Source organism: Lissotriton helveticus, chromosome 7 (assembly GCF_964261635.1).
Source record: "Lissotriton helveticus chromosome 7, aLisHel1.1, whole genome shotgun sequence".
Classification (NCBI taxonomy): Eukaryota; Metazoa; Chordata; class Amphibia; order Caudata; family Salamandridae; genus Lissotriton; species Lissotriton helveticus.
The window spans coordinates 62612261-62635415 of record NC_136068.1 but is presented as its reverse complement, the minus strand read 5'-3'; the positions used below and the strand labels follow the sequence as shown (position 1 = coordinate 62635415).

The 23155-nt window shown below is 48.1% G+C and overlaps 1 pseudogene across 1 annotated transcript in view; it reads left to right on the top strand.

Annotated features, from left to right (window-relative positions):
• The first annotated feature begins 4434 nt into the window (after nt 1–4434).
• The window catches only part of LOC144768055 (epidermal differentiation-specific protein pseudogene), a 151152-nt pseudogene continuing 132431 nt past the window's right edge, over nt 4435–23155 (top strand). The window contains exon 1 of the transcript XR_013598448.1: nt 4435–4595. The product of XR_013598448.1 is annotated as an epidermal differentiation-specific protein pseudogene, transcript variant X2 (transcript). The remainder of the gene's footprint in view (nt 4596–23155) is intronic.

Sequence of the window (23155 nt, the reverse complement as noted above, 5' to 3'; positions counted from 1 at the left end):
TAAAATAGGGCTGGCGGGATTCCATTGGGCCCTGGTGCTCCGTCTTTCCTCCCTTTGGAAATTAGTTCCCTGATCATAACAGCATTGATTTCAGTTGCCGCGTCTTCATGTGGTTTTACTATTTGCAGCGGATAGGCGACCTGGATGTCCTGAAGCGTGTTTGTTCCGGCAACCTGTTGGTTGAAGTGAGTATCTAGAAAGGATTTCCAGGAATTATCTGTTACGTGTGATGTTAGTCCACCATGTTTAGGGTTTAAAAATGTGTTCAGTATGGACCAGAATCGGGCAATGTTATTTCCTTTGGTGTCGTGATGAAGTTTAGCTCAAAAGTCATCTTCGTTGGATCTTTTGATCTCCCACTTAAGTCTTTTAAGATCGGCCTTGTGCTTAAGGAGCTGTTGTAGGGGGCCATTTCTCCCTTGGGCATGTCGAAGAGAGTGGTGGAGTTGGGGTTGTCGCTGTTGCTGAGGTGGAAGTGCAGGTCCCCGAGTAGGCTGTAGTCCATGGAGGTGATGGCGTGGGGTGCAGCGAGCTCGGCAATGGTAGTTATGGACTGGGTGCAAGGTCTGGGGCTCTATAGATGAGCATGACACGTAGCGTGGTCCTGGGGCTTGTCTGGATCTGAAAGTGGAGGTGTTCTGTGTTTGAGTGGGGGTCACTCATGCTGGATGTGGAGAGTCGGAGGGGGTCTAGTGTTTGATGGCAAGGCCTCCTCCTGGGTGGCAGTGGCGTTCCTTTCTCTGTATCTTGTAGACGTCGGGGATTGCAATGACGATGTCGGGCCGGAGGTGGCATTTGTCCAAGTTTCCGTGAAGAAGGCCACGTCAGACGAGAGGGTGTCGATCAAGTCCAAGATCTCTAGGACGTGTTGGTGCAGGGAGCGCACATTGAGGAGAATGCAAGTTAGGGTTTCGGTGGTGTGTGCATCAGGCAGGCCTTTGGCGGTTAAGGTGGTTTTGTCGGCGGTGAAGGATCTGCGGCAGAATCTACATGAGAACTGTCCATGGGTAGTGATGGGCCAGGATCTTATGCAGTCGGTGTGTCTTCAGGGGTTGAGTGCGTGGAGTGCGGCGGAGATTTATCGTCGGGGTCGCGATGGATCCAGGGTTCCTGGTGCTGGCCAGGGTCGGGTCGTGGACTGGCGCAGACGGGTTTGCCTTATGTAGGGGAGAGGGGAGGGATGTGCAACTGGGAGGGAGCAGCCGGGCGGTCAGGGGGAGGGGTCACGGGTCAATGTGGCAGCAGGGAACAGAGGGGAAAAAATGTAGGGAAAGCACTACAACAATAAGGGACAATAGGGAAAGCAGACACACAAACAGTAAGTCAGAATACAATCAAATTAAAGAGCCAAAAGGAAAAACCAGACCAGGTTAGTCTCTAACCCTGCAACAGTGGGGCTGCCAGAGGCGACGCAGAGCACAGCGGAGCGGCAAGGGAAAGTGCAATACTAGGACCGAAGTCGGAAGTCTCACTCGCGCTCCCCCGCAGCAGACGCCTTTATGTAGGGGAGGGGAGAGGGATGTGCAACTGGGAAGCGGGAGCGGGGTGGTCAGTGGGAGGGGTCACGGGTCAATGCGCTGGCAGGAAACGGAGGGGAAAAATTGTAGGGAAAGCACTACAACAATAAGGGACAATAGGGAAAGCCAACACACAAACAGTAAGGCAGAATACATTTAAATTAAAGAGCCACAAAGAAAAACCAGATCAGGGTAGTCTCGAACCCTGCAACGGAGGGGCTGCCAGAGGCGACGCAGAGCACAGCGGAGCTGCAGAGGAGAGTGCGATCATACCCAGGGCCGGCCCTAGGCATGTGCAAAGTGTGCACCTGCACAGGGCCGCCAAACCTCAGGGGCCGCCACAACGAGGATCGGAAGGATTTGGCGGCCTCCGGCTCTGACCCCGGTCCGCAATCTGCACCGTCACACACACTAATAAATCAGCCAGGTTGAATTCCCGTAGCCGGCGGCGGTTATACCACCAAGCAATGGCACTGCAGCGTTGTTGTTTTAATTAGTTACTTTCACTCTTGCCCAGCCAGCCAGCAGTTAGGTCTCGCATTTACGCAAGATTGAGCTCTTGGCATTGAAAATGACAATGCCTACTATTTATGTTTTAAATAACAAAACGTAAATAAAACGAGTGCTGTTAACAAGGATCTCTTTATCCTATACCCAGCTCTCTCAGTATTCAAGAATGGACGCTTGGCACCATGCTTATCTGGCGGTGGGGAGCACGTGAGAGTGACTATCTCTTTCAGTTTATTACAAGCGAGCAGTTTCCTCATCCTGTTGCACACCTCCTGTCTGCACCTGCCTTATCTGCGCTTCTTCAGGCATTCCAGGACAAGTCACAGTTTGAGGTCAAAGGCCACGCATATCTGTCAAGAATCATTACAACACTTGTCTCTCAACGATTATCCGGAGAGGAATATTCCACTAATGGTGTGCAACAGTGTTTTACACATTTCTCTTGCATAAAGTGTATCTATAAAACAAATACTGTATATTTTTTTCCTCCAGAAAGATAATTTGTGATTCATTTGGCACCTGCTGGTCTATTGAGAGATGAACATTCTATCCGCACCTATATATTGTTAAAAAAAATTAGATGTACCAGTGTCTCTGGAAACCCTCTAATTCTTGGGAAAGTATCAAAACTATGCATTTCTGCGCATCATAGATGTACGCCTACACTTTGATCTAATTTACACTTTTCATGGGACTCTCAAAAATCCGCAGGAGTACACACACAAAAACGTACTTAAGTCCAACTCATTTACTATGCGGACGGTCTTAAGCGCAAACAATCTGCATGATTGTGTGGTGGAAATGGATATATGCACATTGTACACCTATTTTTTTCTCTTTTGGAAACTACAGGCCTAATTTAGAGTTTCTGGGAACAGATTTGTCCTGGCCACCCTATTTTACAGATGCACTCTAAATTTCACACATAGGACGCCCCCGCTATTTGGCAGATGTCCCACATTCGCCCAAATCTAAATCAGGCCCTATGCCTCCATGTAGAGAATTACTTCTTGCATGCCAAAGGAAAACATGTGGATTTTCTGATGATGTTTCACACTCAAGCATTTTATTCCATATAACACAAGCGTGCACATTGGGCGTGAAACGACATTGCGAATGACAGTGAATACCTACAAACCTATCACTGGGCATGTGCAGCAGGCTTGGGGGAATTCCAAAGGTTTCACAGAGCTCTAGGGTAGCCTACACCTCAAGGGTACATTCGATTCCTAAAGATTATTATCTTGGTGAGCACCACAAGCTTAAAGCGGATACACATCTTGAGTTGGTGACAAACCGCTAAAATCAGACTTGTAAAATGCGAACTAAGCGGTTTAACAGAAGCAAAAGATTAAAGCGTTTTACTGTCATGCACCCAAGAAGAAAGCAAAAAGACTAATAGTGAAACTCAGCTACGCGATGAGGGAATTGACGTGTGCACAGTGAGATATTTTTAACACATTATTTATATTTCCAACACAATTTCTTGCTAGTTTCTTAACACTACTACCTGGAGTGGCCCACCGCAAAAACCACTAAAAAGATACATACACAATTTGACCCAAGGAGTGTCCAAATTAACGTTTTAAATATTTTAAAGCATGAATTTCTGCTATGTATTAGAAGAAAAAAGCTCCAAGCAGGCTTGCTTCGTCACTTCATCAAAAAGTCTTTTTATTTTCATTGCTTCCTCATATCCACTTGTGTCAACGAACAAATTCTCATTAATTCAATTGACTTTTCAAATGATACAACTTTCCAACACCTACAGCTACACTTTTGATGAAGTGACGAAGCAAGCCTGCTTGGAGCTTTTTTCTTCTAATACATAGCAGAAATGCATGCTTTAAATTTCTTAAACAAAAAAAAATAATATTTAAAACGTTAATTTGGACACTCCTTGGGTCAAATTGTGTAAAAAGACTAATAGGTTCATTTTGAGTGTCAGCATGTGCTCGCAGCAGGGCCGGCCCTCAGGGCCGGCCCTAGGCATGTGCAAAGTGTGCACCTGCACAGGGCCGCCAAAACCCCAGGGGCCGCCACGACGAGGATCGGATCGGAAGGATCACTGGCACTGGCGGCCCCCTGGCAGGATTTGGCGGCCTCCGGCTCTGACCCCGGTCCGCAATCTGCACCGTCACACACACTAATAAATCAGCCAGGTTGAATTCCCGAAGCCTGCGGCCCGACCCAGTTATACCACCAAGCAATGGCACTGCAGCGTTGTTGTTTTAATTAGTTACTTTCACTCTTGCCCAGCCAGCCAGCAGTTTGGGTCCCAGGGCCGTCAATCTTAGCCCTACTACCAATGACGTGACGGCCCTGGGGCAGTCAGCCCCCGCGCGCTGTGCGCAGTGTGCATCTCTGACGCGTCACGGTGGTCACGCTCCCACCAGGGAGAGTGCGTGAGTGAGCGGTGGTGCCACTGTGACTGTGCGTCGTCAGAGAACAATTAATTATACCAACGCCACCGGGACCGACGGATGGGACGATCATCGGAGAACACCACACCTGTCCGACTCCGGCACTATCTCGACTCTTCCCGGGAGTCCACTAGGACAACTGCAAGTGAGTGAAATAAACACAAGACTTTATAAGGTTTGCTGATTATCACACACGCTTCAAGGCTCTACCACTGTGGGGGCAGGTGGCTTGGAGAAAGTATTCGTCCAATAAGGGGCTGCTGGATTCCTGTGCCAGGGACCAGTGTTACAACCTCAACACAAAAAACGTCGCAATAGATATGACACTCTAATTGAGGTTACAGCAACCAACCACAGGGCTATACTATTAGTTAACATGCAAAACCCCCACGAAGGTAGGAACCAAGGGGTTGGTTTTAGTGGCGCATGGACAGGGGATCGGCAAGTATGTGGGACAGAAACCGCCTTGAGGAAAACCCCGCAATTTTCTTACGGCAACATGTATAGCTCCGCATTCCCGGCTGGAATCATTCGCTACACTAGTGGTGTAAACAACATTTTCCAGGGCTGCTTTTGACTCCAAGTCCCACACTGGCCGACCTTCATACAAACACACACACTGAACAATATCTGAGACAACTACACCAGAGTCGGGGGGGGGGGGCTCCAAGTGAAGCGCTCAATCATCATTATGCATGTGTTATTCCACAAAGGCCGCAACTTCCTGCCTTCATGACAGGCATGCGATTCACTCTGAAGCCTCAAGATCCCATCAGCAAGGTGTGAACAGAACTACCTATGAGCACAAGCCGCTCTCGGTTAGGGTTTAACAGCAGTCAGCCCTGACTGCCGGAAGTTCTAGGTGGGAGTTGGCTGAATTTTATATTCCATCAGGAATGAGGCTTATGATTGTAAAGAGGGAGAAAACCTATAACCAGGGTCACTGGAAATATGCAATTGTGCAGCCGCGGCAATTTTAGCATTATAATAGATTTGCCACATTTGCCAAATAATTCATCACCTGTCGCATGATCCGCATATTTTAACAAAAATGTTGTTTGTAGCTCAAGCAGTTCAACATTTACAAAAAGTTCAGCAACATGTGTTGCCGTGCAGTGAAAGGTCGTTTGAAAAGGTTGACTGGTCACCTTTGTTGCTTATTGCTATTTTTGGGTGTTAAATTGATACGAATGAGGTGCAACCAATTTTCCAGACACTATTACCAAGTATAGCAATAACGAAATAATGAAGTACTATTATGCCGCATTATTTTCCTTTTCCTGCAGCATAATTCCAGTGGCCCTGCCTATAACTGGAATACTTAGTACTGAATACAAAGGTAACATCTAGGGCGATGCTAATGTGAAAGATGTTTGTATGTGAGACAGATGTTTAAATTAGAAGTAGCCAAAGGATATAAAAGGCAAAGTGTGACAGTTCTGTTTGTGTGACTTGGTACATGTTCCCCGGGCCCGACCCTTCAATTTGGAACGTATTATTAAAACACCTTCCTGAGCTCCTCCCCGTCCGGACCCCCTCTTCCGGGGCCCCCACCTACGCTCCCTGCACAGGGCCACCATGAGCCTAGAACACCGGCCCTGATACAACCGAAGTCGGAGGTCTCACTCCCACTCCCCCTCAGCGGCCGCCATCATGTAGGGAGGGACGTGCAGCTGGGAGGCGGGAGCGAGCGGTCGGGGGGAGGGGTCACGGGTCAATCCGGTGGTGGGAAACAGAGGGGAAAAAAGGTACGGAAAGCACTACTACAATATGGGACAAAGGGGAAAGACAACACACAAACAGTAATGCAGAATATAATAAAATAAAAGAGCCAAAATGAAAAACCAGATCAGGGTAGTCTCAAACCGTAAAACGGTAGGGCTGCCTGAGGCGACACAGAGCACAGCAGAGCTGCAGGGGAGACTGCGATCCTCGGCCCAAAGTCAGAGGTCTCACTCTTGCATGCTTCAGCATACATTATCTGCATTAGTATACAGTATCTGCATTAGCATACATTATAATGAATCTTGTGAGAATATGCACAGTGTCACAGGAGGGCCAGTACAATTGTGATGCCTCACTTATCCTGAACTTTGTTATTGGCAAAATGTTACTGCATGTGGTGTGGGCAGTGTCTGTTGTTTTTTTTATTTTTTATACAAACCAAGTATATTTTATTCAGGTACACTCGAACCGAGTCCAGTCTGACCAGCCTACTGAGATTGCTGCAGAGGGACTGACTTCAGCAAACATAGAGATACATTATGTACGTTTTCTGAACCAAGAATGTCCCGCCCCTAATGGAAATCTACTAGCAGGTGCAGCTAAAACACAGAAGTACAGTAAAACGGGTCTGGACTCTGAGACCGGGCAGACATTATCTCTGGAGCAAGGTCATGTTGTTAGTGTCTGCTACTGGACTAGTGTGAGAAAGCCTCTATATATAGTAAAATAATGCAATAGTAAGAATAGTGTATTCATTAACAGAGCAAGGCATAACCTTGGAGAAAGGAACATTTCCACAGCCTGCTTCTCGAGTCAGGGAATACATAGCTGACAACATGATTCAAAATGGTGGCTAAATCTAAAATGGTGCTGCAAATGCTAACTTAACACGGGAGCAAAGCACGAACAAAATAGCAAAACATTTTCATTTCATGACCAGCTCCAGCTCAATAATAGCTAACACATCCAGGTTCCTTCTGTATCCCCCTCATTTCTTGCCCTGTGAAGACAGATGATGGGTGGAAAGCCACCAATAAGTCAGTGAAAAGGGAGGTCTAAAATGGTGGTGTTGGTATCTGATTGCCCGAAGAGTGGCTTGATGAATAGGTGCATGGAACCCAAAGTGCTCCTTATGGGAGGAAGGCAAGAGCATGTGAGTAATAGTGGTGGTGGGAAGTGGTCAAATCCAGGATGATTCACTGGTGCTGGTTCTTTTTTTTTTGATTTCTGTATTTCTTTATTGTATATAAAAAATATATATTTATATGGAGCAAGGAATATACATGAGTGGAGGAAGAAAGTAGACGGAAGAAAAAAGGAAAGGGGAGGAAAAAGGGAAAAAGAAGGGGGGGTGCTGGGGGGGGGGGGGCGGTAGTCCGTATTCTTGAGGTAGTTCGATAGATCGATATTTGAAAAGTTCGGATTCCATAGTTCAGGTTCCCAAGTCCTGCTTGACGTTGTATCATGCCGTTCCCCTATCCATGTTAGGCCGTATCTTACCCCTCGCCCCGGACCTTAAAGGGACAGGAAAGGATAGAAGTAGGAGATGAGAGATGTGACAGGCCTTTTGTTAGCGCATAGATTTGCAGAGTGTGCCCTCGGTTATGTCTTTGTTCTGCGTCTACGGGGGTTTATGTGACGATAGGTAGAGGTCTAAGGGCCCCCACATGTTTGACTGCCTGTGCGTTTTCGGTGAGTGTTTCGCTGTGATGTTATCTGCCCCCCTTAGGAACGTGACCCAGTTGAGCCATGCCTGGGCGCAGCTTTCGATGTGTCCTTCCAATTACTTAGGACTATTTTGACTGCGGCCGTCAGCAAAAGGTCAATGAGGTGACGATCCTCTGTCGTTGTGATGGCCTGAGATGTAAAGCCCAGGGCTAGACTTGCGAAGTCTATTTGTATGTCTATACCTGTGATCTCATAGATGAGTATTCTAATTCTTCCCCAGAAATCCTTGATTTTGGGGCACTTGAGCAGGAGGTGTTCTAAGTCTCCCCTCTCCTTGTTACAGTTCCAGCATACATCGCTGTCTCGTATTCCCAGGGTGGCCAGGCGGGCCGGTGTCCAGTATGCCTTGTGCACTAGCCAAAATTTGGTCTGGTTTAGCGTTGCCGTTATCTTTTTCCTAGTTGTGGATCTCCATAGCTCTGCTCTCTCGTCCTCACTTAGTTCCTTCCCTGCTGCCCCCCCCCAGAAGTTTGTGACCTTATCATTGAGTTCGGTGTTTTTGGGGCGGAGGGCCTTGTATAAGTGTGCTACCTGGTGACCTAGTGTGTTAAGACTAGCAGCGAGTTGTATTAGCGATGGTGTCCGGCTGTTGAGGTTTGCCTTCCTTATTGCAACTTTTATTTTCAGGAAGTTGTAGAGTTCTATGCTGTGTAGGTTGTGTTTCCCCTTTAGGGTGTCAAACGTTATGTCCGCGCCCTCTTTCTGGAGGTCTTTGGCGATGGAGATGCCGTGGTTGTACCATTCGTGCATGTCTAGAACCTTATCCCTGTATCTTAGGGTGGGGTTGTGCCAGATGGATTCAAATAGACTTCCCCTGATGCTTGTTGTCAGTAGTTTGTCTACCTTCAGGAGAGCTGTTTTTGTGTTCCTCAGGACGGGGTTGTCCTTGATTGCTGGGTGTCGGGTGGCGGTGAGGAGGGTGATGGGGTTCATGCCTTTTAGTAGCCCTCGTTCGAGTGTTAGCCACGCTGGGGTGTATTCCTGTCTTGGGTCCAGCCAGTGCAACCCCTGTCTAGCTATACACGCCTCGTGGAATCGTTTGAAATTTGTAATGTTTAGACCGCCCTGATCTTTTGAGAGTCTGAGCTTGTGTAGGCTTATTCTGGGCTTCTTCACTCTCCACAAGAAGTTGTTCAGTATCTTGTCTACTCTTTTGTGGAAGTCTTCTGTGTTGGTCAATGGCAGCATGGTTAGCATATAGTTGATCATTGGTGTGAGCATCATCTTTATGTCTTCTACCCTCCCCCACCATGTTGTGAATTTGGGGGACCATCCATCTACTTTGTCCTTAATCTTCTGGATTGTTGCTTGCTCATTGTGTTCTAGTGTGGTTCTTAGGTCTCTCTCAAAAAGGATGCCTAGATACTTAATGAGTTTCTGCTGCCACGCTAGGCCTGACGTTCCTAGTACCGTGCTTGTTGTGTGAATGTTTAAGGGTTTGCACTCTGATTTATCTTTGTTGAGTTTGTACCCCGAGACTTGGGCATATTTGTCGATGGTGTCTGTCAGTGCCTTAATGGATCTTTCTGGGTCTTCTGTGATTATTAATACATCGTCTGCATATGCTGCTAGCTTGAAGTTTTCCCCCCCTATCGGTATCCCCGCTATGCCTTCGTTCGTTCTGATCATTGCCAGGAGCGGTTCTATGGCCAATAAGAAAAGGCCAGGTGACAGTGGGCAGCCTTGTCTTGTACCCCTGCCCAGGTTCAGTATGTTTGAAGTGCCGCCGTTTACTACCACCCGCGCTTTGGGGCTATTGTATAGAGCCATCACCATCCTCCTGTTGTTAGGTCCTAGCCCGAACTTCCCCATGCAGTGATCTAAAAAGGGCCATGCGACTCTGTCAAACGCCTTCTCGGCGTCCAAGGCTATCATGACAGCAGCATTGCTGCTTCGGGCTGAGTGGTTGATTATATGGCATAGTAGTCTAGTGTTATCGTGAGACATGCGATTTTTGAGGTAGCCTACCTGGGAGTTGTGTATGAGCTTGGGTAGGTATGCATTGAGTCTATTGGCCAGTATTTTCGCGTATATCTTGCAGTCTACATTAATGAGGGAGATCGGCCTAAAGTTCTTCGCCTCGGTTGTGTCCTTCCCTTCCTTTGGTATGACGATTATGTTTGCCTCAGCCATTGAGGGTGTCATGCGTCCCTTATGGACACATTCCTCGAATACCTGTTTCATTGTGGGTTTGAGAGTGTGAAGGTATTGCTTGTAAAAGCCCGCTGTGAATCCGTCTGGCCCCGGTGCTTTGTTGTCCTTGAGACTGGCCGTAGCTTTCCCTATCTCATCTTCCGTTAAGGTTAACTCTAGGATGTCTCGTTCTCGATCTGTTAGTGTGGGTGTGGTGATGCTTCTTAGCAGCTCCTCGCCCCCGTCTCCCTTGAGCGCATAGTCTCTTGTGTACAGGCCCTCATAGAAGTCTCTGAAGACCTCCAAGATGTCCTTGTTGGCAGTCTGGGACTTGCTGTGTTTGTCTTTGATTGCCCCTATCTTGTGTTGTTTTTGTTTCCCCCTTAGATAGGTTGCTAGGTTTTTCCCCGCTTTGTTTGCAGTGCATAGGTTAACCGATTTGTATTTATTAATCCAGGTCCCTGCTCTCTCACTCAGTATTCTGTTAAGCTCATACTTCCGTTTGGTCAAATTTGTGAGTGTGTTGTTATCTTCCATTCTGGCTATGTGGCTGTTCTCTAGTGTTTTAATCTCTTTCTCAAGGTCAACTATTCTCTTGTTCCTCTCCTTGTTCATCCTGCCCTTGACTGTCATGACTGTACCCCGGATAGTGGCCTTTAGGGCGTCCCATAGTACTTCCCTGGTTGTCTCCGGTGTGTCGTTTATTAGCAGGTATTCTTTAATCGCCTTCTCTATCTCTGTTTTCGCCGATGTGTGTTGAAGTAGGCCGTCATCGAATCGCCACCTGCGGGTTGGCTTTTCGTTGTGTTTGCCTGACAGGGTTAGGCTTATGTGTGCGTGATCTGATATTGATCTGGGTCCTATTTCCGTGTGGTCTATGAGGTGGGTATGTGTTCCTGACATTAGTATATAGTCTATTCGGCTATATGAGTTGTGCGGGTTGGAGTAGAATGTGTATTCCCTGGCATCTGGGTTGCTTAGGCACCATGGGTCTCTCAGTCTCAGTTTGGAGCATAGATTCTTCAGGACGTTGGGGCTGGTTGTTGACAGGCGTCTACTAGGGTGCTTGTCAATCGCTGGGTCGAGAACTTGGTTCATGTCCCCCGCGACGATCAGCAGGTCGTCCAGCGGCAGGGTGTGTAGTTGAGCTCCTACCCCCTCCCAGAATTGTTTGTCCTCGCTATTGGGGCCGTATATGTTTGCCACGTGATAGGTCTCTCCTGCTCTCCTAAGACTGGTCACCAGTGTCCTACCTTGGGTGTCTGCTTGATAGCTTACCACTGCTAGGTTGGAGCTTTTGCTAATTATTGTTACTACCCCATTCTTCTTGTTCTGGGCTGGAGATCCCACCACCTCACCTATCCAGTTGGCCCTCAGACGTGTAATGTCTGCTTCTTCTAGTCTCGTTTCTTGGAGCACATATATGTCGCTTTTAAGTTTCTTAAGGTGCTCCAGCACCTTCCGCCTTTTCACCGGGCTGTTGAGACCCTTGACGTTTAGGGACACTATCTTGATGTCAGACGCTATACTGCTCTGGCTGCTGTGTGTCATTTATGCTGCTTTGCCTTTCGCTGTGCAAGTGGCCCTTCTCTATGTGCTTTTGTTCTCAGGGTTGTGTGTGGATCCATGTCTCTATGCCTGCGTTTGCTCCTACTAGATGTGAGTGTAAAGAAAAAGAAGTGGTAGCGGAAGAGAAGAAGAAGATAGTAAGTAAGCCCATGTATAAACCCCCCGCCCCCCCCTTTTCCCCCCTGCCCCGCTCCCTCCCTCCCCCCTTCCCACCCCCTCCCTCCCTTACTTGCTGAGTGGGTGTGCGATGACAAAGTTCCTCTGCCCGCATCATCCCTGAGGTAGAGTTTGTTTCCTTCCTTTGGCTGTTGGTACGCCTCTGTGCATGGGTCTGCTGCTCGGCTGCTTTGTCTGTCTCTTGCACGGGCCCCCTTTTATCTTGGTGTTGTGTAGAGAGGTAGATATGATGTTCTGTGTTTCCTTGCTTGAGTTCGTTGTACGTCCTTTACTCCGATTGTTCGCTCACGTCTGGTGAGGCGCTTCTTTTCGCTGCTCCTGGGCTTTTGTTTTCTTCCATCTCTTCCACTGGCGACCCTTGCAGGTAGCGCCTTAGATCACCTGGGCATTCAAAGAACATTGTTTTCCATTTGTCTGTCACCTTGAACCTGGTGGGGCTCACGAAACTGAAAGTGGCGCCTCTTTTACGCAGGGTTTCTCTGAGGGCCAGGAATCCCTTTCTTAACTCTACCGTTGGCTTCGAGTAGTCCTGGGTCAGCACTATCTTGTTGCCTGCCCACGCCAGATTCTGGTTTTTCCTGGCAAAAGCGAAAATAGCTTCTGTTTGGCTTAGTCTTAGTGGGTGGCATATTATTGCTCTTGGACCCCTGCCAGTGGTTGGTTTGCCTGATGGTACTCTGTAGGCCTTTTGATCAGTGAGATTGGGGATCATCTCCTCAAGCATGGCAGCGCACGAGCCTGCCTTGTCCTCTGCTCCTTCTGGTACGCCCAGGATCCTAACGTTGCCTCTTCTTGCCCTGTCATCTTTTTCTGCTAACTGTTTTTGTATGGCTCTTGTGGCTGTTTGCAGTTCTGTTATGGCCTTGGTGTTCTTACTTGTTCCGTCTTCTGCCGAGCTTATTCTGCTTTCTGCAGCTTCCATTCTCGTGTTTGTTTTGTGGAGGTCCGCTCCTATGGCCGCCATCTCCAGTTGCATGTTCTCCACCTTGAGTTTCGTCTCTCTTCCAACTTCATTGCCTTCGTTTATTCTTTTTAAGATGGTCTTCAGAGTGACTGTTTCGCCTCGCGTCTTTGATGGGGAGCCTTGGTTGTCCATTTTAGGCTTTTTTTGCTCTCCCAACATCTTTCCCTCGTTGCCTGGCATTGTGCCGATGCCTCTTCTTGATAGGATGTTGACCAACCGGCCCCCTGCTTGGACCACCTTTGGTAAGTTTGTTGCCTTTGGCGCAGGTGAGTGGGTAACTTGCAGTCTGTATCTGCTTGGCTCTCTGATGTGTCTTGTTCTCGTCTTAGCTTTAGGCCCTGCCAGCGTGTGCTTTTTCTGGCCGCTGCTTCTTACTTCCATCGTCTTCCGCGTCTTGCGTGTGAATTTAGGTGCTGTTCCGATGGGTCTTGGCACCAGCCCCCTTTCTTGCGTGGTCGCACCTTGTGTTCCTTGTGCCGCTCACCCTGCCCCCCTACGGTCTTGCAGTTTGCTATCTTTCTTTGCGTAGCGTTCTATGAACTGCGTGCCGCTTGTAGTGGTGCTTGTTGCTTCGGGTGCGGGTTTCGGGTGCAGTTTTGTGTCACCGGACCGGCGTGCTTGCCCTCTCCGAACCGCCTGGATTGCCTAAGGTGTGTCTCGGGCTTAGTTGCTTGCTCCTCTCACTCTCTCGCGGTTCTGTCCCTTTCTGACCCGCTGGGCACCTCTTGCCCCCTGCCGTTGCGTTGCGCTCTCTCTCCCACGCTCTGCGCCGCAGGGTACCACTCGTGCAGAGGGCTGTTCACTGACTGGGCGGAGGGTGGTGTGTTCCCTTTGCCCCCCCCCTGTATGCACTTAGCGCCGATTACCAGTGCTCGTGCCTGTATGCTGGTCTCTTGGCTCTTGGCCCCTCCTCTTCCGGGTTCTCAGCTTCACCGCCGGACCTGCGTGTCTTATGCCTACGGTCTAGTCTCTTGTTCTCGCCTCGGACCGTTTGGCTCTGCTGCTCCGTGGTCACGCTTCTTGCCTATTGCGCCCGCCTCGGAGGGTCCTATGAAACTTGCCTCGGCACTGATGCGCGTCGTCTTCTCACTCGAGTAGCCTCTTCCGGTGATGGCCGCACTTCCGCTTTGGGGCGTTCCCGGTCTGCAGCTTCCGCTTAAGGTCGGTGAAGACTTCCGGTGAATGGCGCTCACCTCCTTGGCTTCTTCCGGTCCGAGACTCTGCCCTCACGGTAGGTGTCCCCTCCATTTAGGCAGGGTCGCTGGATCTTCCAAGCTGTCTCCGGTGTCTGCGGTGGTCCTCGCTGCACCCGCTGCCTGGTCTCGATCGCCCGCGCCGCTCCACTCCCTGGGTATCAGAATGGAGTGAGTTACCCCTCGCTGTTGTGTGTCTTCACACCTCTCTTGCCGGGGGCAGCGCAGTTCGGGGTGTTCAGGCTGTCCTTCCGGTCGCTCCTCGTTGCTTCCCCTCTCGGTGGCTATCGCTGGCTACAACCGACCTCCGGGCGCCATCTTGCACTCTCTTCTGTTGTTGTCCGAGGCGGGTGCAGGGGCTGAATTCTCGCTGTCGTTGCTGTTCTTCCTTCTTCTTTCCGACTGTTTCCTGCTGTCTGATGCCTCCCCTGCCGGTTTTTGTGCTTTTGGTCAGGATCTGGCTAGTTTGGCTTGTTGGTTTTCCCTCAGGGAAGCGGAGCCGACGGACTCAGACGACCGTCCACATTGCCGTCCAAGCCACGCCCCCGTCTGTTGGTTTTAATGATGCAAGTGTTCACCACCTGCTTTTTGGTCGTGCTTTTTAAGTGGTACTTTAGTCAGTTTTAGGGTTAGTTGCACAACTTTATACTTGGCGAACACACACATGGGCTGTTACTGCACATGGTTTAGAAGTGATAGAATTGTTGCATACGCTATGCGATAATTTCTGGTGGTAACTCACGAATCGTGACTTACCATCGTACTGTAAACAAGACAAGCATTTCTGTCGCTGATTTGCTCACTTTTGGAGCTTTGCACACTTCCCATACAACGACCCAGAGAGCCAACTGGCCTTTGGATAGGATTTCAAATGTAATCCATATAAATATAAGGAAAAGTATGCTCTGGCTGCGAATACTAAGGGACAACACCTACCAAGGTCTGAACCCGCCGCAAAGCGAAGCTACCTAACGAACATGCAACTGCACATTCAAGTGTAATATCAACCAGCACACACAAGACTAACAAAAGAAAAGACAGACTGAGTGAGAGGCTCTTCGAGGATTGGGTGAAATAGTAGCGCCCATCATAGACTATGTGGAATTAATTTCAATGCAGGCAATTCAGTAACGTAAATCAGATTTCATGGGCAAAAACAAAGGAGTTTCAGGCTTTACTGAAAGACCATAATTTAAATGTTTTGTATGAGGGGACCAGAAAAAGAATTACGAGCATGCAAGAAAACAACGCATTTATTGCATGCCCAAAATTGAAGCCAGTAAGTCAGCAACCAAAACTAGAATAGGTGCCGACCATAAGTGTTAAGAAGGAACTAAAGCAACTCATTGCCTAACTTTAACTTGTCCACCATTGTGCTACTGACCTATGTGCGTATACTTCGTAATAGACAGCCTGTCCTAGGGGGTAAAACCAGCAAGCACAGTGAGAGCCTAGGGTGGCACTTTGTGAGGCTGCAACATGCAGAACTGACATCCTACATAGTTAAGCCAAGACACACAAACAGACCTCAAAGAGGTAGGCAAAATAGAATATGTGTCCTTGTGTACCGCAACTGGTTCTCATGTAGAGCGCTCTGATACCCGATACCTTCGGGTGAAGTTTGTGCTATTAACAATAAATATATACTGAAACCAGCCCACTGTTCCTCTAGGAATTACATTTTTCGTGTTTGTAGACTGACCTCAGTCACAATACCTTTTAGCAGGGCTGGGGGTAGCTGAACTGAAGTTCGGGCCAAAGCGCTGGAGGAGGAGATAGTCCCACCACTGAGAACAGGCGGTCAGGGCATGAAGCCAGTCAGGGGCAGACAGGAAGGAGAAGACGTGCACAATCAGCTTCCTGAGCAGCGACGTAGTGCCCACCTCCATTCACAGTGGGCCATGGCCACCCCATGACTGCCACACACCACCAGCCCTGCTAACATGGGCTTGTGACTGAGGTCTGTCTACTCAGCAAACACAAAATATTTTTTTACAAGCGACCAACAAGGGGTGGGCCACCATTCATCTCTGCCCTGTCAGCGCAACCAATCTGAGCCGAGGCAGGCAACAAGCAGGAGATGGCGGTGGTGGAAGGGGGGGAGAGTACAACATGCGAGATGCAGCGTGAAGCTGCAAGTAACACAAGAATGTTATTGTAAAAACACAAAACCGGGTGCCATGGTAGGCGCTGTGGTGGCACAGTTAAAAGTAGTCCCTAAAGAGTACAAATGACTACTTCCAGCATAGCAAAACTATAGTTGGTTGGCGCTCCGTACGATACAATGGAAGTGATGTATCGGAAGCACCAACCAATCAGGAGCATGCAAAGAAGACTGATGCAGGAGTCAGCCTATTCTAAGCAGCAGGCGGGATAACATGTGGGATACGGAGTACAAGAGGTCTTGCAGACAGTGCATGCACGCTGATGCTCAACCTAAAAAGGACCACACAGTAATCTCCCACCAGCATTTGGAGCCTCGCAAAACCGGGCAAGCCCCACTTTACAAACACATTACACCTTAACCTGATATGAACAACCACAGGCAAATAAAGAAATACATAACAAAACAAAAACCAATACCACAACAGTTTCCCCCCCCAACGACTAAGACATACTACCGTCCTGTCCAAACAACACTACACAAGTAAGGACCAGAGGAACCAACTAAAGGACAAAAGTCAAACTAGATCAAAAACAGATGATAGGGGATGGAACCACCAGTGAGAGGTGGAAAACCAACACTCAGGAGAAACAACAGTGCAATAGAACGCTTCACGCAAACCTCCCCACCCAGACCCCCCAAACGCCACAGGTAGGAGTAAAGAAAGCAAACATAAATGAACAGCCAGTAAATCAACCCACCTCACAAACATTGTATATATGAACACAGCAAAATACTCATGATACACCCAGTGAAGCACGTCAAAAAAATTCGTCTATGGACCATTGTACCAGGGTTAACCCAGGTACAATGCCGACAAGACCAGAAGTTGTGGAGTCCTCACATTCTGAAGTAGAAGAACGGCACTCTGGAGCTGTGGGTAACAAGCAGTCCCAACCATATCCCATAGTGGCAGCAATTTTGATCACCCTCGACTCTTTCAGTGCTACCTGTGTCTTGGAAGGACGGGTCGTGCCTCCTGCCAAAAACGTTTGCCCTTGGGGCATGAATAGTGAGTAGACCCAGACATGTCAGGTTTCACTGTGCCCTTGTCGTAGAGTTTAAACCAGTCACACGCCGCAGACAGTTCGGTGAAGAAATGTACTTTATCTTCAGACTGGACACACAGGCGAGCAGGGAAGCGAAAGGAATATAGCAGGCCCGAATTATGCAGCTTTTTCCTTTACTGTCATGAAGGATGTCCTCTGAGTTTGAACCTGGAGAGTAAAGTCAGGGTACAGAGACACCTTGGCATTTTCTACTACAAATGGGCAGTGTGTACGGGCCTGCTGTAGGAGATGATCCGGGTCCCTGAAATGCAAGAGGTGGGCCACAGGACTTGGTGTGGCCCTAAGGTGAGGCTCCAAGGCCAGCACCATGTGTGCGCATTCCAAGGCATAGAAGTTAGAGTGGCCACAACCTCCTGGAGCCAGGTCTCAAGGAAAGCCAACAGTGATTCCTCCTCAGCATGCTCAGGTAGTCACACAATGTGGATGTTATTACGCCTAGCCTGTCCCTCCTGGTCATCCAGGTGGGTTGCCAAATGGCGAGTCTTCTGAAGAGCTGATATGCGAGGATCTCCCAACTGAACCAAAGGCATCAGGGTCTCTACTACAGTCTTCAGGGCAGTGACCTTCTCCAAGATCTTCTGTGATAACAACTATCTACTAGAGACCACCTTTTCCCAGAACACATGGCTCTCTCCTTTACCAGCCAAAGGTCCGAAAGCTGCTTGGTAGAGTCAAAGTTGGAATACCCCAGAAATAGGCTGTACAGACAAAAGAGAGTTCTTCCATTAAATTAACTACTACATTTATGGTAAATGTAAACATTAATACAGTGCAGACATTTTTCCACCTCACAAAATGTGTGTAAAGAAAAGAGTTCAGTTTCTGTATGAGCTTTATCCTGAACCTATTGACTGGATGAAGATAGATATTTAGCAATAGAAGCTGATAAATTGAGTTTCTGCTTCAGTTATATTTCCTGTGAATTGTCATACTTTGCATTTATATAATCGAATCTGCAATTAAGGGTATTTAAAGCAAATGTGAATAGTCCACCTTTTACTATGTGCAGCCATTCTATTTGACGGCAATGAAAATTGTTCCCTCCAGGACACCCAAAAATATGTCTTACTCGGGCACCCAAAGACCTTACGATGATGCAAGATGCTTCTAGAGTTCTTAGCAGTTATGTACAACAAGTCCTACCATCATGGATTACTTTTAAAAATCTGGGTTATTTTACTCCAAGGTTACTTTAACACCTACTAACAACAACAGATTTCTTTAAAGAAGGAAGTAAAGCTATGGTCTTTCTTAACACTTGATGTAGGAGGTAGCAGCTAGAAACCAGATAATTGGTATGTTTGTTAAAACTCAGATGACACCAATAGTCACTCCTAGATTGCAGGCATTGGGAGTGACATTGGAGGAGGGCTTAGGTTAGAAGGTCATCAGGCATTGGACCAGGCTGATTTGATATTTCAAAAATGCAGGAATCCCCATTGTGCTGGATTTAAGATGGACTGCATGAGCATCCACCCCAGCAGCAATGGAACTAAGAGAGTCCTTAAAGCACCACACTGCCCTTCTACATCCTCAGTTAATCTTGCAATTGAAGTCACATAAGTATTATACAGCTCATGATTGAATGCTGACCCCTACCATTAAAGTAGTTAGGCAAGGAACAAACATAAAAGCATGTGTGAGGCTATTGCTTCAATGCTCACTACGGGTCCACCTAAATGACAGACATGGACTCGGCTTAGAGGCGCTCGTATAGTGGAGCCTCTGTTATTGTTGCCGATGGTTGCGCGGGAGGGAGTCGCCGCGCTAGACGGGCCTTTGTTTAGATGGAGTGGGCTATTAACTGCTACTCTGCAGTGTCCTCTTGGCACTGGGCCAAGCTAGGCACAGTCGTGTTTTGTTTGGCAGCTTCCACCTTGCCGTTTTCCATCAATATCCAGAATGGACATGCAGGGGCTCGAAGAAGGGGTGAAAACACAACAACGCCTCGTTAGACTGTACATGGTCTTTTAACCCCTTCGCTGCTGCGGCAATTCCGCTGCAGCGCTAAGCAGGTGGGGGGGCCGCACGGCGCTCACGTACTCGTGACGGAACTGCTTCGTCACGAGACGCGGTTGCTCATGAGGGAGCGGTTCCGTCACGGCCCCGCCCGCTCAATGAAACGCTCAGTGCAGGCGCGGAATCACTGCTGCGCAGGTGCTCCGAGCGGGCCGTGACGGAACCGGTCCGTCATCAGCACAGCGCGGCCGTGTCTGATGACTGAGCGGTTCCGTCACCAACAGGGGAGGGGTTAAAGACATGTGAAGTACTCGGGTGCGGCGGTGTGGGGGCCCGGTAATCCGTTTTAGCAGGGCTGATGCACATGACTGGGCCGAGGGCACATTGAAAGGTGAAAATGGCAATTGCTACCACAAAAGGCCTGGTAAGGATCAATACCCTCAGAGGAGAGCAATGTTCGATTTCGGTCCTGGCATTGGTGATTCAAGCTGCATAGCTAATTCAATACAATCCACGAGTGTGCAGGTAGTTCCGTTAGACATAGAGAGTATGGGCCCGATTCACAGAACTAACTTAAGACAAAATCCTAAACTTACTACTTTTGGTATTCACAGAAGTTAGGATTTTGTCTGAAGTTTGTCTTAAGACAAACTTAAAACAGACTTAAGACAGACTTAAGTTAGGATTTTGTCTTAAGTATGTCTTAAGTATGTCTTAAATTTGTCTTAAAACAAACTTAAGATAAAATCCTAACTTCTGTGAATGCCAAAAGTAGTAAATTTAGGGTTTTGTCTTAAGTCAGTTCTGTGAATTGGGCCCATCAAGAGCAGTGCTAAAGTGGGCTACCTCAGTAAAGGTTTCAACCACCACACTGGCAGCTGGTACACAATCACATGTTTATGTGACGTCTGCAAATTCGAATACAGATACATGCTTTCACAATTTAGCTGTGGTGTTTGTGTCATAGGACCTTGCCAGCAAAATATGCAAGTTAGGTGTGCACGGAAGTCCATAAAATATAAACAAAATCACGTTAATCTGCTCATTCATGCCGGATCTACAGCAAAGAGCTCCTGGTTTACAGTGTAAAAAGGAGAGTGGAGTGGTATTTTCGCTTTTGGAAAGCAAAGCTTTTACTGGTGCTACTTTTAAAATTATTCTGTCATGGGTTTTCTAGGTGCCACCTGTGGGAAAAGAGTTACAGGTTGCCTGTTTGTTGCAGTCGATATGATGGCAGACCATTTCTGAAGAGTCTGAAAAAATGAGTCACTGTGGTTTCGTGGCTATAATCTTACTCTTACTCCAAAGGTGATGTTCAAATCATGCCGTTTTCAGGTAACATTTCAATATTAGTTCAGGAGGGGTTATTTGGTTGCAGTTATATGAACAACAATCCTGAAAGAATTGTGTAGCAATTTATGGTTTTGGGGATGCATAGATATGCACACATCTGCAGGTTCAGAGGTGCAATAAGTGTAAGTGGCTACAGATTGCAGGCTTAATTATATTATAATTACAGTCACCTAGGGTGGGGAGGTAGCCAACGGTTGGTGGTACAGGGACATTCCCGTTTTGGTGTGCGTCATTAAGGAAGCTAGTCAATGACTAGATCAACTCCTCAGGGTACACTGCCAAATGCCTATGCATTTCATTGTCCCGTGAAGGTAGGAAGGAGGTTACAACTTCAGGTTAAAAGCTCATCCCAACAACGTGCAGAAATATATTGGGTCATAATCCCTTAATTTGCGACATAATCTGTGGCGCATCTAGCTGGCGACAGAGGGGACTGACCTGCTGGTGGTCCCAGACGTCACAGTCTGGCCACTGAGGGTTCGGGCCTGCTGGTGGTTCTGGACTTCCTGGACATACCAAAGGGGCTCGGGAGAGGATATTTTGGGTTGCGCTAAGGGTTTTCAGGCACCCTGTTGGCCAAAATACCTATTGGAGATCCAGGCCGGCGACTGAGGGGTCAGGCCTGCTCCTGGTTCCGGACTTCCTGGACATACCAAAGCGGGATATAGTGTAATGGGGCCTTCCCAACTCGGTGGACGTGAGAGAGGCTTTTGGACAATGTGCCAATTCCTGAGGATAGTTGCCAAGATGTATTTATATTAAACATTCTTGGGCCTGGAAAATTATCACAAGGCGGTAAGAGGGTTCGTTATTACTCCGCTACTCAATGACCAATGGTCTGAAGGGAAGTTTCATATGCGGTCGGTGGTGATAACGCAGACAGTATAAGTTAAGGGGGTCCCGGTTAAGGCCGTGGACAAGTTGGTGGGAAAAGTGATACAGGCGATCGGTAAGGGAAAGGCAGAGGGACCAACACTTCCTCCTCTGCCCCGGTAGTCCAGGGGAGACCAATTGGGTTGCGCTAGCATCCAGGCACCCTTACGGGCGGAAAGTTCATTGAGGGCCTGGGGTAGTAATTCCCTTTGGGATACAGTTGATGGAAATGCTGCTGGTCACGGGTTCCTGGCAGGGGGACATGGATTCCTTCATGGAATACAGGAGATAGTATGAACTAGGGCCCTCTCAACTGGATGGCCACTGAGAGTGGGCAGGTAATTTATCACAGGACTGCTCAGATATGAAAAGGGAGTGGTGGCATCAGGATGGAGGGCTTAGGTGGTAGAAGAACAGTAGCTCATTGCACAGACAATACTAGGGGCCATTAGGGAGCACACTTTAGAGCGGGGGGAGGGTGAGTGCGCCAGGGAACTTCTCACCCTGTGGCGTTTCAGCGACTGGATGGCCTCAGGAGGGGGTAGGATCCACTTGTGCAGAGGGTAGGCGGAAGGGGGGACTGACCTGCTGGTGGTCCTGGACTCTCCTGCCCTAACCCACAAAGTTTGGACTGAGTTGAACCGTGGGAAGGCTGCCTGAGTGCAGGACCCCGGTGGGCGAGCCAGTGTGCCATGCGGGCCCTGGTTTTCAAGTAGTGCAACTGTTCGCTGTAGAGCGTTGGTGCCTGCTGGCACAATGTACGCAGCTGAGTGGGGGCTTGGTGGGTCAGGATGGCCAAGTTCAAGTGTATGGCCAAGTTCAAGAGTAATGTGGCGCATACTTTCTTTACTATCTTAGACAGGTCAAGGCCACGAAAGTGTACGGCCAAGTTCAAGTGTAATGTCGTGCCAAAGTACCTTGCATCCTTCGTCATGTTGATGCCGCAAAAAATTATGCTGTAATAATTTTATACAAAAACACAATTTTACAAAAGAGGGTCTAGGGGACAATTTTTACCGACCATATAACCTCCACAACCCCAGTTTAATAAATGAATGCCTAAGAAGACAACAACATTACACACCCACGATTTGAGTAGCACCTGGCTCGGAAACAAATCCCATCAGCCCACCACCCTGGCGGAGCATCTTCATCTGGGAGATGATGGTAGAGAATCTGTGAAGCCAAACCGAGGTTGGATAACAATGCATCACTAGATTTCTAGCCAGTAGTTGGCCCAGCCAAAAGTGCTCTCAAAAAAGTGGTGCTGATAATGTGCAGTGCAGAGTGAATGTGGACCTAAAAGAGTGGGACGCTACTGCAATGGTTTACACAATGTATAACAATTCAAGAACATTACTTAGAAAATGTATGCACCAGTGGTTATGAACCACCCTACCAGAACCTGATGTGGACCGAAGTTACAGGTTGGATTGCATGCAATCTTCTTTCCTGTAGTGATACAATTAATACGTGTTGCTGATTGGTGAACATAAATCTTCTGAGCAAATGTACAGCTTACTAGTTGTCTTGGACTTAGACAAAGAAATGCCCAAATAAGTGGCAAAGCATAAAATATGCTGAATAACCTGATTAATTCAATGAAGTTGTACTCACCCAGCTTTATGTAGGAGTATGCCTCACCTCACCCGGCAACTGCTCGGTGAATGAGGCCCCGCTCTATTTGTGGGTAAAATAAGGAACACAAATGAAAACAAGAACTTTCAAACCTTAATTGTTCAAACGATTCTGAAAATAGACTAGAGAGCTTAAAAATGCATGACCAGCAATGAAATT